At 38.5% G+C, this 14,260-nt stretch overlaps 9 non-coding genes across 9 annotated transcripts; all 9 read left to right on the forward strand.

The window, feature by feature from the left end:
* The first annotated feature begins 669 nt into the window (after positions 1-669).
* On the forward strand, positions 670-742 carry trnaf-gaa (transfer RNA phenylalanine (anticodon GAA)). Its single transcript has one exon. It is a non-coding gene; the product is annotated as a tRNA-Phe (tRNA).
* Positions 743-1,891: 1,149 nt separating this feature from the next.
* On the forward strand, positions 1,892-1,964 carry trnaf-gaa (transfer RNA phenylalanine (anticodon GAA)). Its single transcript has one exon. It is a non-coding gene; the product is annotated as a tRNA-Phe (tRNA).
* A 1,149-nt stretch (positions 1,965-3,113) lies between these two features.
* trnaf-gaa (transfer RNA phenylalanine (anticodon GAA)) lies at positions 3,114-3,186 on the forward strand. Its single transcript has one exon. It is a non-coding gene; the product is annotated as a tRNA-Phe (tRNA).
* A 1,149-nt stretch (positions 3,187-4,335) lies between these two features.
* Positions 4,336-4,408, forward strand: trnaf-gaa (transfer RNA phenylalanine (anticodon GAA)). The gene has a single exon. It is a non-coding gene; the product is annotated as a tRNA-Phe (tRNA).
* A 1,149-nt stretch (positions 4,409-5,557) lies between these two features.
* On the forward strand, positions 5,558-5,630 carry trnaf-gaa (transfer RNA phenylalanine (anticodon GAA)). The gene has a single exon. It is a non-coding gene; the product is annotated as a tRNA-Phe (tRNA).
* Positions 5,631-6,779: 1,149 nt separating this feature from the next.
* trnaf-gaa (transfer RNA phenylalanine (anticodon GAA)) lies at positions 6,780-6,852 on the forward strand. The gene has a single exon. It is a non-coding gene; the product is annotated as a tRNA-Phe (tRNA).
* Positions 6,853-8,001: 1,149 nt separating this feature from the next.
* trnaf-gaa (transfer RNA phenylalanine (anticodon GAA)) lies at positions 8,002-8,074 on the forward strand. The gene has a single exon. It is a non-coding gene; the product is annotated as a tRNA-Phe (tRNA).
* Positions 8,075-9,223: 1,149 nt separating this feature from the next.
* trnaf-gaa (transfer RNA phenylalanine (anticodon GAA)) lies at positions 9,224-9,296 on the forward strand. The gene has a single exon. It is a non-coding gene; the product is annotated as a tRNA-Phe (tRNA).
* Positions 9,297-10,445: 1,149 nt separating this feature from the next.
* trnaf-gaa (transfer RNA phenylalanine (anticodon GAA)) lies at positions 10,446-10,518 on the forward strand. Its single transcript has one exon. It is a non-coding gene; the product is annotated as a tRNA-Phe (tRNA).
* The last annotated feature ends 3,742 nt before the right edge of the window (positions 10,519-14,260 follow it).

The following is a 14,260-nucleotide window of genomic DNA, read 5'->3' on the forward strand; positions in this document are numbered from 1 at the left end:
CCATCCTCTGCTAAGTAATTTTAAGTGTGGACAATTCTGCGAAGGAAAAACACAAATTAAAAATGCTACATTAAAAGCCTTTATGCAATAGAAATGATACCTACGTAGTTATGATTCAACAAAATAAAAGCAGAACTTTGTTTTCAAAGAATGTGTTAAAATTGTGTTTGTGAGCAATACTATAACTTATATAATATATCAATTATAAAGAATGAATGGGTCAGTTAGACCACATTAATATTGCGTCATCCTGAAGGGTAAGTGCACATTTGATGTGTTCACTACCACTTACTCATGGACAGCGGATGAAATAACAGGTCATTTTATCTGAGTGCTTCTAGAAGTTCCACTACACATTGAGAGCCTGTGTCTGTTAGCAAGAAGACTCCCGATTAACTGAGGCTCATTTTCGTACCTGTCGTCAGTAAAAGGTTAGCCTAATTTCAACAAAAATGCTAACTAAAAGTATGTGTGAGTTTGTCAGGGGACCAGCAGGTGGAAGCATTGTCTTTCTAGAAGTTTGAAAAAGAACGTGTGCGTGATTATTCCATCCATGTGGGGCATTTGTCACTCGCTGTTGGAGAAAGATGAATAGAAAATATTCCTGATCCTAGTCAACTGAATACACCAGACAGCCAACCACACACCTGGCTATAATTGTGCAGAGCAGCCGAAATAGCTCAGTTGGGAGAGCGTTAGACTGAAGATCTAAATGTCCCTGGTTCGATCCCGGGTTTCGGCAGGAAATTAATTTTGCCAGAGTTCTTCTACATTTGGCCTGGAAAACGGAGAGTTGCAGGTTTGAAACACAGGTTCAAAGGGAAAATATCGGTTGGACAAAATATCCTCTCCTCAACTCCTCCATTCTTTCTCTGTGACCCAACCTGTAGTCAGAGCATTTCATATTATTCTGTATGTATATCGAAGATACTCCATTTAGTATGATATGTTACGTTTCATATTGTATGTATTATTTGGGAATGTCCATCATCCATTTCGTATGAGATGTTATGAATTACAATTCGTATGATGTTACGAATTTCCAAAACGTACTATACATTACGAATGAGCAAAATGTACAATATGTTAAGATTTTACTAAACGTATGATATGTTACGAATTCCAATTTGTCTTTCACAACTGACTGCCACCAATCACCAGATAGCAGAGTGGCGCAGCGGAAGCGTGCTGGGCCCATAACCCAGAGGTCGATGGATCGAAACCATCCTCTGCTAAGTAATTTTAAGTGTGGACAATTCTGCGAAGGAAAAACACAAATTAAAAATGCTACATTAAAAGCCTTTATGCAATAGAAATGATACCTACGTAGTTATGATTCAACAAAATAAAAGCAGAACTTTGTTTTCAAAGAATGTGTTAAAATTGTGTTTGTGAGCAATACTATAACTTATATAATATATCAATTATAAAGAATGAATGGGTCAGTTAGACCACATTAATATTGCGTCATCCTGAAGGGTAAGTGCACATTTGATGTGTTCACTACCACTTACTCATGGACAGCGGATGAAATAACAGGTCATTTTATCTGAGTGCTTCTAGAAGTTCCACTACACATTGAGAGCCTGTGTCTGTTAGCAAGAAGACTCCCGATTAACTGAGGCTCATTTTCGTACCTGTCGTCAGTAAAAGGTTAGCCTAATTTCAACAAAAATGCTAACTAAAAGTATGTGTGAGTTTGTCAGGGGACCAGCAGGTGGAAGCATTGTCTTTCTAGAAGTTTGAAAAAGAACGTGTGCGTGATTATTCCATCCATGTGGGGCATTTGTCACTCGCTGTTGGAGAAAGATGAATAGAAAATATTCCTGATCCTAGTCAACTGAATACACCAGACAGCCAACCACACACCTGGCTATAATTGTGCAGAGCAGCCGAAATAGCTCAGTTGGGAGAGCGTTAGACTGAAGATCTAAATGTCCCTGGTTCGATCCCGGGTTTCGGCAGGAAATTAATTTTGCCAGAGTTCTTCTACATTTGGCCTGGAAAACGGAGAGTTGCAGGTTTGAAACACAGGTTCAAAGGGAAAATATCGGTTGGACAAAATATCCTCTCCTCAACTCCTCCATTCTTTCTCTGTGACCCAACCTGTAGTCAGAGCATTTCATATTATTCTGTATGTATATCGAAGATACTCCATTTAGTATGATATGTTACGTTTCATATTGTATGTATTATTTGGGAATGTCCATCATCCATTTCGTATGAGATGTTATGAATTACAATTCGTATGATGTTACGAATTTCCAAAACGTACTATACATTACGAATGAGCAAAATGTACAATATGTTAAGATTTTACTAAACGTATGATATGTTACGAATTCCAATTTGTCTTTCACAACTGACTGCCACCAATCACCAGATAGCAGAGTGGCGCAGCGGAAGCGTGCTGGGCCCATAACCCAGAGGTCGATGGATCGAAACCATCCTCTGCTAAGTAATTTTAAGTGTGGACAATTCTGCGAAGGAAAAACACAAATTAAAAATGCTACATTAAAAGCCTTTATGCAATAGAAATGATACCTACGTAGTTATGATTCAACAAAATAAAAGCAGAACTTTGTTTTCAAAGAATGTGTTAAAATTGTGTTTGTGAGCAATACTATAACTTATATAATATATCAATTATAAAGAATGAATGGGTCAGTTAGACCACATTAATATTGCGTCATCCTGAAGGGTAAGTGCACATTTGATGTGTTCACTACCACTTACTCATGGACAGCGGATGAAATAACAGGTCATTTTATCTGAGTGCTTCTAGAAGTTCCACTACACATTGAGAGCCTGTGTCTGTTAGCAAGAAGACTCCCGATTAACTGAGGCTCATTTTCGTACCTGTCGTCAGTAAAAGGTTAGCCTAATTTCAACAAAAATGCTAACTAAAAGTATGTGTGAGTTTGTCAGGGGACCAGCAGGTGGAAGCATTGTCTTTCTAGAAGTTTGAAAAAGAACGTGTGCGTGATTATTCCATCCATGTGGGGCATTTGTCACTCGCTGTTGGAGAAAGATGAATAGAAAATATTCCTGATCCTAGTCAACTGAATACACCAGACAGCCAACCACACACCTGGCTATAATTGTGCAGAGCAGCCGAAATAGCTCAGTTGGGAGAGCGTTAGACTGAAGATCTAAATGTCCCTGGTTCGATCCCGGGTTTCGGCAGGAAATTAATTTTGCCAGAGTTCTTCTACATTTGGCCTGGAAAACGGAGAGTTGCAGGTTTGAAACACAGGTTCAAAGGGAAAATATCGGTTGGACAAAATATCCTCTCCTCAACTCCTCCATTCTTTCTCTGTGACCCAACCTGTAGTCAGAGCATTTCATATTATTCTGTATGTATATCGAAGATACTCCATTTAGTATGATATGTTACGTTTCATATTGTATGTATTATTTGGGAATGTCCATCATCCATTTCGTATGAGATGTTATGAATTACAATTCGTATGATGTTACGAATTTCCAAAACGTACTATACATTACGAATGAGCAAAATGTACAATATGTTAAGATTTTACTAAACGTATGATATGTTACGAATTCCAATTTGTCTTTCACAACTGACTGCCACCAATCACCAGATAGCAGAGTGGCGCAGCGGAAGCGTGCTGGGCCCATAACCCAGAGGTCGATGGATCGAAACCATCCTCTGCTAAGTAATTTTAAGTGTGGACAATTCTGCGAAGGAAAAACACAAATTAAAAATGCTACATTAAAAGCCTTTATGCAATAGAAATGATACCTACGTAGTTATGATTCAACAAAATAAAAGCAGAACTTTGTTTTCAAAGAATGTGTTAAAATTGTGTTTGTGAGCAATACTATAACTTATATAATATATCAATTATAAAGAATGAATGGGTCAGTTAGACCACATTAATATTGCGTCATCCTGAAGGGTAAGTGCACATTTGATGTGTTCACTACCACTTACTCATGGACAGCGGATGAAATAACAGGTCATTTTATCTGAGTGCTTCTAGAAGTTCCACTACACATTGAGAGCCTGTGTCTGTTAGCAAGAAGACTCCCGATTAACTGAGGCTCATTTTCGTACCTGTCGTCAGTAAAAGGTTAGCCTAATTTCAACAAAAATGCTAACTAAAAGTATGTGTGAGTTTGTCAGGGGACCAGCAGGTGGAAGCATTGTCTTTCTAGAAGTTTGAAAAAGAACGTGTGCGTGATTATTCCATCCATGTGGGGCATTTGTCACTCGCTGTTGGAGAAAGATGAATAGAAAATATTCCTGATCCTAGTCAACTGAATACACCAGACAGCCAACCACACACCTGGCTATAATTGTGCAGAGCAGCCGAAATAGCTCAGTTGGGAGAGCGTTAGACTGAAGATCTAAATGTCCCTGGTTCGATCCCGGGTTTCGGCAGGAAATTAATTTTGCCAGAGTTCTTCTACATTTGGCCTGGAAAACGGAGAGTTGCAGGTTTGAAACACAGGTTCAAAGGGAAAATATCGGTTGGACAAAATATCCTCTCCTCAACTCCTCCATTCTTTCTCTGTGACCCAACCTGTAGTCAGAGCATTTCATATTATTCTGTATGTATATCGAAGATACTCCATTTAGTATGATATGTTACGTTTCATATTGTATGTATTATTTGGGAATGTCCATCATCCATTTCGTATGAGATGTTATGAATTACAATTCGTATGATGTTACGAATTTCCAAAACGTACTATACATTACGAATGAGCAAAATGTACAATATGTTAAGATTTTACTAAACGTATGATATGTTACGAATTCCAATTTGTCTTTCACAACTGACTGCCACCAATCACCAGATAGCAGAGTGGCGCAGCGGAAGCGTGCTGGGCCCATAACCCAGAGGTCGATGGATCGAAACCATCCTCTGCTAAGTAATTTTAAGTGTGGACAATTCTGCGAAGGAAAAACACAAATTAAAAATGCTACATTAAAAGCCTTTATGCAATAGAAATGATACCTACGTAGTTATGATTCAACAAAATAAAAGCAGAACTTTGTTTTCAAAGAATGTGTTAAAATTGTGTTTGTGAGCAATACTATAACTTATATAATATATCAATTATAAAGAATGAATGGGTCAGTTAGACCACATTAATATTGCGTCATCCTGAAGGGTAAGTGCACATTTGATGTGTTCACTACCACTTACTCATGGACAGCGGATGAAATAACAGGTCATTTTATCTGAGTGCTTCTAGAAGTTCCACTACACATTGAGAGCCTGTGTCTGTTAGCAAGAAGACTCCCGATTAACTGAGGCTCATTTTCGTACCTGTCGTCAGTAAAAGGTTAGCCTAATTTCAACAAAAATGCTAACTAAAAGTATGTGTGAGTTTGTCAGGGGACCAGCAGGTGGAAGCATTGTCTTTCTAGAAGTTTGAAAAAGAACGTGTGCGTGATTATTCCATCCATGTGGGGCATTTGTCACTCGCTGTTGGAGAAAGATGAATAGAAAATATTCCTGATCCTAGTCAACTGAATACACCAGACAGCCAACCACACACCTGGCTATAATTGTGCAGAGCAGCCGAAATAGCTCAGTTGGGAGAGCGTTAGACTGAAGATCTAAATGTCCCTGGTTCGATCCCGGGTTTCGGCAGGAAATTAATTTTGCCAGAGTTCTTCTACATTTGGCCTGGAAAACGGAGAGTTGCAGGTTTGAAACACAGGTTCAAAGGGAAAATATCGGTTGGACAAAATATCCTCTCCTCAACTCCTCCATTCTTTCTCTGTGACCCAACCTGTAGTCAGAGCATTTCATATTATTCTGTATGTATATCGAAGATACTCCATTTAGTATGATATGTTACGTTTCATATTGTATGTATTATTTGGGAATGTCCATCATCCATTTCGTATGAGATGTTATGAATTACAATTTGTATGATGTTACGAATTTCCAAAACGTACTATACATTACGAATGAGCAAAATGTACAATATGTTAAGATTTTACTAAACGTATGATATGTTACGAATTCCAATTTGTCTTTCACAACTGACTGCCACCAATCACCAGATAGCAGAGTGGCGCAGCGGAAGCGTGCTGGGCCCATAACCCAGAGGTCGATGGATCGAAACCATCCTCTGCTAAGTAATTTTAAGTGTGGACAATTCTGCGAAGGAAAAACACAAATTAAAAATGCTACATTAAAAGCCTTTATGCAATAGAAATGATACCTACGTAGTTATGATTCAACAAAATAAAAGCAGAACTTTGTTTTCAAAGAATGTGTTAAAATTGTGTTTGTGAGCAATACTATAACTTATATAATATATCAATTATAAAGAATGAATGGGTCAGTTAGACCACATTAATATTGCGTCATCCTGAAGGGTAAGTGCACATTTGATGTGTTCACTACCACTTACTCATGGACAGCGGATGAAATAACAGGTCATTTTATCTGAGTGCTTCTAGAAGTTCCACTACACATTGAGAGCCTGTGTCTGTTAGCAAGAAGACTCCCGATTAACTGAGGCTCATTTTCGTACCTGTCGTCAGTAAAAGGTTAGCCTAATTTCAACAAAAATGCTAACTAAAAGTATGTGTGAGTTTGTCAGGGGACCAGCAGGTGGAAGCATTGTCTTTCTAGAAGTTTGAAAAAGAACGTGTGCGTGATTATTCCATCCATGTGGGGCATTTGTCACTCGCTGTTGGAGAAAGATGAATAGAAAATATTCCTGATCCTAGTCAACTGAATACACCAGACAGCCAACCACACACCTGGCTATAATTGTGCAGAGCAGCCGAAATAGCTCAGTTGGGAGAGCGTTAGACTGAAGATCTAAATGTCCCTGGTTCGATCCCGGGTTTCGGCAGGAAATTAATTTTGCCAGAGTTCTTCTACATTTGGCCTGGAAAACGGAGAGTTGCAGGTTTGAAACACAGGTTCAAAGGGAAAATATCGGTTGGACAAAATATCCTCTCCTCAACTCCTCCATTCTTTCTCTGTGACCCAACCTGTAGTCAGAGCATTTCATATTATTCTGTATGTATATCGAAGATACTCCATTTAGTATGATATGTTACGTTTCATATTGTATGTATTATTTGGGAATGTCCATCATCCATTTCGTATGAGATGTTATGAATTACAATTCGTATGATGTTACGAATTTCCAAAACGTACTATACATTACGAATGAGCAAAATGTACAATATGTTAAGATTTTACTAAACGTATGATATGTTACGAATTCCAATTTGTCTTTCACAACTGACTGCCACCAATCACCAGATAGCAGAGTGGCGCAGCGGAAGCGTGCTGGGCCCATAACCCAGAGGTCGATGGATCGAAACCATCCTCTGCTAAGTAATTTTAAGTGTGGACAATTCTGCGAAGGAAAAACACAAATTAAAAATGCTACATTAAAAGCCTTTATGCAATAGAAATGATACCTACGTAGTTATGATTCAACAAAATAAAAGCAGAACTTTGTTTTCAAAGAATGTGTTAAAATTGTGTTTGTGAGCAATACTATAACTTATATAATATATCAATTATAAAGAATGAATGGGTCAGTTAGACCACATTAATATTGCGTCATCCTGAAGGGTAAGTGCACATTTGATGTGTTCACTACCACTTACTCATGGACAGCGGATGAAATAACAGGTCATTTTATCTGAGTGCTTCTAGAAGTTCCACTACACATTGAGAGCCTGTGTCTGTTAGCAAGAAGACTCCCGATTAACTGAGGCTCATTTTCGTACCTGTCGTCAGTAAAAGGTTAGCCTAATTTCAACAAAAATGCTAACTAAAAGTATGTGTGAGTTTGTCAGGGGACCAGCAGGTGGAAGCATTGTCTTTCTAGAAGTTTGAAAAAGAACGTGTGCGTGATTATTCCATCCATGTGGGGCATTTGTCACTCGCTGTTGGAGAAAGATGAATAGAAAATATTCCTGATCCTAGTCAACTGAATACACCAGACAGCCAACCACACACCTGGCTATAATTGTGCAGAGCAGCCGAAATAGCTCAGTTGGGAGAGCGTTAGACTGAAGATCTAAATGTCCCTGGTTCGATCCCGGGTTTCGGCAGGAAATTAATTTTGCCAGAGTTCTTCTACATTTGGCCTGGAAAACGGAGAGTTGCAGGTTTGAAACACAGGTTCAAAGGGAAAATATCGGTTGGACAAAATATCCTCTCCTCAACTCCTCCATTCTTTCTCTGTGACCCAACCTGTAGTCAGAGCATTTCATATTATTCTGTATGTATATCGAAGATACTCCATTTAGTATGATATGTTACGTTTCATATTGTATGTATTATTTGGGAATGTCCATCATCCATTTCGTATGAGATGTTATGAATTACAATTCGTATGATGTTACGAATTTCCAAAACGTACTATACATTACGAATGAGCAAAATGTACAATATGTTAAGATTTTACTAAACGTATGATATGTTACGAATTCCAATTTGTCTTTCACAACTGACTGCCACCAATCACCAGATAGCAGAGTGGCGCAGCGGAAGCGTGCTGGGCCCATAACCCAGAGGTCGATGGATCGAAACCATCCTCTGCTAAGTAATTTTAAGTGTGGACAATTCTGCGAAGGAAAAACACAAATTAAAAATGCTACATTAAAAGCCTTTATGCAATAGAAATGATACCTACGTAGTTATGATTCAACAAAATAAAAGCAGAACTTTGTTTTCAAAGAATGTGTTAAAATTGTGTTTGTGAGCAATACTATAACTTATATAATATATCAATTATAAAGAATGAATGGGTCAGTTAGACCACATTAATATTGCGTCATCCTGAAGGGTAAGTGCACATTTGATGTGTTCACTACCACTTACTCATGGACAGCGGATGAAATAACAGGTCATTTTATCTGAGTGCTTCTAGAAGTTCCACTACACATTGAGAGCCTGTGTCTGTTAGCAAGAAGACTCCCGATTAACTGAGGCTCATTTTCGTACCTGTCGTCAGTAAAAGGTTAGCCTAATTTCAACAAAAATGCTAACTAAAAGTATGTGTGAGTTTGTCAGGGGACCAGCAGGTGGAAGCATTGTCTTTCTAGAAGTTTGAAAAAGAACGTGTGCGTGATTATTCCATCCATGTGGGGCATTTGTCACTCGCTGTTGGAGAAAGATGAATAGAAAATATTCCTGATCCTAGTCAACTGAATACACCAGACAGCCAACCACACACCTGGCTATAATTGTGCAGAGCAGCTGAAATAGCTCAGTTGGGAGAGCGTTAGACTGAAGATCTAAATGTCCCTGGTTCGATCCCGGGTTTCGGCAGGAAATTAATTTTGCCAGAGTTCTTCTACATTTGGCCTGGAAAACGGAGAGTTGCAGGTTTGAAACACAGGTTCAAAGGGAAAATATCGGTTGGACAAAATATCCTCTCCTCAACTCCTCCATTCTTTCTCTGTGACCCAACCTGTAGTCAGAGCATTTCATATTATTCTGTATGTATATCGAAGATACTCCATTTAGTATGATATGTTACGTTTCATATTGTATGTATTATTTGGGAATGTCCATCATCCATTTCGTATGAGATGTTATGAATTACAATTTGTATGATGTTACGAATTTCCAAAACGTACTATACATTACGAATGAGCAAAATGTACAATATGTTAAGATTTTACTAAACGTATGATATGTTACGAATTCCAATTTGTCTTTCACAACTGACTGCCACCAATCACCAGATAGCAGAGTGGCGCAGCGGAAGCGTGCTGGGCCCATAACCCAGAGGTCGATGGATCGAAACCATCCTCTGCTGAGTAATTTTAAGTGTGGACAATTCTGCGAAGGAAAAACACAAATTAAAAATGCTACATTAAAAGCCTTTATGCAATAGAAATGATACCTACGTAGTTATGATTCAACAAAATAAAAGCAGAACTTTGTTTTCAAAGAATGTGTTAAAATTGTCTTTGTGAGCAATACTATAACTTATATAATATATCAATTATAAAGAATGAATGGGTCAGTTAGACCACATTAATATTGCGTCATCCTGAAGGGTAAGTGCACATTTGATGTGTTCACTACCACTTACTCATGGACAGCGGATGAAATAACAGGTCATTTTATCTGAGTGCTTCTAGAAGTTCCACTACACATTGAGAGCCTGTGTCTGTTAGCAAGAAGACTCCCGATTAACTGAGGCTCATTTTCGTACCTGTCGTCAGTAAAAGGTTAGCCTAATTTCAACAAAAATTCCAACTAAAAGTATGTGTGAGTTTGTCAGGGGACCAGCAGGTGGAAGCATTGTCTTTCTAGAAGTTTGAAAAAGAACGTGTGCGTGATTATTCCATCCATGTGGGGCATTTGTCACTCGCTGTTGGAGAAAGATGAATAGAAAATATTCCTGATCCTAGTCAACTGAATACACCAGACAGCCAACCACACACCTGGCTATAATTGTGCAGAGCAGTCGAAATAGCTCAGTTGGGAGAGCGTTAGACTGAAGATCTAAATGTCCCTGGTTCGATCCCGGGTTTCGGCAGGAAATTAATTTTGCCAGAGTTCTTCTACATTTGGCCTGGAAAACGGAGAGTTGCAGGTTTGAAACACAGGTTCAAAGGGAAAATATCGGTTGGACAAAATATCCTCTCCTCAACTCCTCCATTCTTTCTCTGTGACCCAACCTGTAGTCAGAGCATTTCATATTATTCTGTATGTATATCGAAGATACTCCATTTAGTATGATATGTTACGTTTCATATTGTATGTATTATTTGGGAATGTCCATCATCCATTTCGTATGAGATGTTATGAATTACAATTTGTATGATGTTACAAATTTCCAAAACGTACTATACATTACGAATGAGCAAAATGTACAATATGTTAAGATTTTACTAAACGTATGATATGTTACGAATTCCAATTTGTCTTTCACAACTGACTGCCACCAATCACCAGATAGCAGAGTGGCGCAGCGGAAGCGTGCTGGGCCCATAACCCAGAGGTCGATGGATCGAAACCATCCTCTGCTAAGTAATTTTAAGTGTGGACATTTCTGCGAAGGAAAAACACAAATTAAAAATGCTACATTAAAAGCCTTTATGCAATAGAAATGATACCTACGTAGTTATGATTCAACAAAATAAAAGCAGAACTTTGTTTTCAAAGAATGTGTTAAAATTGTGTTTGTGAGCAATACTATAACTTATATAATATATCAATTATAAAGAATGAATGGGTCAGTTAGACCACATTAATATTGCGTCATCCTGAAGGGTAAGTGCACATTTGATGTGTTCACTACCACTTACTCATGGACAGCGGATGAAATAACAGGTCATTTTATCTGAGTGCTTCTAGAAGTTCCACTACACATTGAGAGCCTGTGTCTGTTAGCAAGAAGACTCCCGATTAACTGAGGCTCATTTTCGTACCTGTCGTCAGTAAAAGGTTAGCCTAATTTAAAAAAAAATGCTAACTAAAAGTATGTGTGAGTTTGTCAGGGGACCAGCAGGTGGAAGCATTGTCTTTCTAGAAGTTTGAAAAAGAACGTGTGCGTGATTATTCCATCCATGTGGGGCATTTGTCACTCGCTGTTGGAGAAAGATGAATAGAAAATATTCCTGATCCTAGTCAACTGAATACACCAGACAGCCAACCACACACCTGGCTATAATTGTGCAGAGCAGCAGAAATAGCTCAGTTGGGAGAGCGTTAGACTGAAGATCTAAATGTCCCTGGTTCGATCCCGGGTTTCGGCAGGAAAATAATTTTGCCAGAGTTCTTCTACATTTGGCCTGGAAAACGGAGAGTTGCAGGTTTGAAACACAGGTTCAAAGGGAAAATATCGGTTGGACAAAATATCCTCTCCTCAACTCCTCCATTCTTTCTCTGTGACCCAACCTGTAGTCAGAGCATTTCATATTATTCTGTATGTATATCGAAGATACTCCATTTAGTATGATATGTTACGTTTCATATTGTATGTATTATTTGGGAATGTCCATCATCCATTTCGTATGAGATGTTATGAATTACAATTTGTATGATGTTACGAATTTCCAAAACGTACTATACATTACGAATGAGCAAAATGTACAATATGTTAAGATTTTACTAAACGTATGATATGTTACGAATTCCAATTTGTCTTTCACAACTGACTGCCACCAATCACCAGATAGCAGAGTGGCGCAGCGGAAGCGTGCTGGGCCCATAACCCAGAGGTCGATGGATCGAAACCATCCTCTGCTGAGTAATTTTAAGTGTGGACAATTCTGCGAAGGAAAAACACAAATTAAAAATGCTACATTAAAAGCCTTTATGCAATAGAAATGATACCTACGTAGTTATGATTCAACAAAATAAAAGCAGAACTTTGTTTTCAAAGAATGTGTTAAAATTGTGTTTGTGAGCAATACTATAACTTATTTAATATATCAATTATAAAGAATGAATGGGTCAGTTAGACCACATTAATATTGCGTCATCCTGAAGGGTAAGTGCACATTTGATGTGTTCACTACCACTTACTCATGGACAGCGGATGAAATAACAGGTCATTTTATCTGAGTGCTTCTAGAAGTTCCACTACACATTGAGAGCCTGTGTCTGTTAGCAAGAAGACTCCCGATTAACTGAGGCTCATTTTTGTACCTGTCGTCAGTAAAAGGTTAGCCTAATTTCAACAAAAATGCTAACTAAAAGTATGTGTGAGTTTGTCAGGGGACCAGCAGGTGGAAGCATTGTCTTTCTAGAAGTTTGAAAAAGAACGTGTGCGTGATTATTCCATCCATGTGGGGCATTTGTCACTCGCTGTTGGAGAAAGATGAATAGAAAATATTCCTGATCCTAGTCAACTGAATACACCAGACAGCCAACCACACACCTGGCTATAATTGTTCAGAGCAGCCGAAATAGCTCAGTTTGGAGAGCGTTAGACTGAAGATCTAAATGTCCCTGGTTCGATCCCGGGTTTCGGCAGGAAATTAATTTTGCCAGAGTTCTTCTACATTTGGCCTGGAAAACGGAGAGTTGCAGGTTTGAAACACAGGTTCAAAGGGAAAATATCGGTTGGACAAAATATCCTCTCCTCAACTCCTCCATTCTTTCTCTGTGACCCAACCTGTAGTCAGAGCATTTCATATTATTCTGTATGTATATCGAAGATACTCCATTTAGTATGATATGTTACGTTTCATATTGTATGTATTATTTGGGAATGTCCATCATCCATTTCGTATGAGATGTTATGAATTACAATTTGTATGATGTTACAAATTTCCAAAACGTACTATACATTACGAATGAGCAAAATGTACAATATGTTAAGATTTTACTAAACGTATGATATGTTACGAATTCCAATTTGTCTTTCACAACTGACTGCCACCAATCACCAGATAGCAGAGTGGCGCAGCGGAAGCGTGCTGGGCCCATAACCCAGAGGTCGATGGATCGAAACCATCCTCTGCTAAGTAATTTTAAGTGTGGACATTTCTGCGAAGGAAAAACACAAATTAAAAATGCTACATTAAAAGCCTTTATGCAATAGAAATGATACCTACGTAGTTATGATTCAACAAAATAAAAGCAGAACTTTGTTTTCAAAGAATGTGTTAAAATTGTGTTTGTGAGCAATACTATAACTTATATAATATATCAATTATAAAGAATGAATGGGTCAGTTAGACCACATTAATATTGCGTCATCCTGAAGGGTAAGTGCACATTTGATGTGTTCACTACCACTTACTCATGGACAGCGGATGAAATAACAGGTCATTTTATCTGAGTGCTTCTAGAAGTTCCACTACACATTGAGAGCCTGTGTCTGTTAGCAAGAAGACTCCCGATTAACTGAGGCTCATTTTCGTACCTGTCGTCAGTAAAAGGTTAGCCTAATTTAAAAAAAAATGCTAACTAAAAGTATGTGTGAGTTTGTCAGGGGACCAGCAGGTGGAAGCATTGTCTTTCTAGAAGTTTGAAAAAGAACGTGTGCGTGATTATTCCATCCATGTGGGGCATTTGTCACTCGCTGTTGGAGAAAGATGAATAGAAAATATTCCTGATCCTAGTCAACTGAATACACCAGACAGCCAACCACACACCTGGCTATAATTGTGCAGAGCAGCAGAAATAGCTCAGTTGGGAGAGCGTTAGACTGAAGATCTAAATGTCCCTGGTTCGATCCCGGGTTTCGGCAGGAAAATAATTTTGCCAGAGTTCTTCTACATTTGGCCTGGAAAACGGAGAGTTGCAGGTTTGAAACACAGGTTCAA

Source organism: Salvelinus fontinalis, chromosome 4 (assembly GCF_029448725.1).
Source record: "Salvelinus fontinalis isolate EN_2023a chromosome 4, ASM2944872v1, whole genome shotgun sequence".
Classification (NCBI taxonomy): domain Eukaryota; kingdom Metazoa; phylum Chordata; class Actinopteri; order Salmoniformes; family Salmonidae; genus Salvelinus; species Salvelinus fontinalis.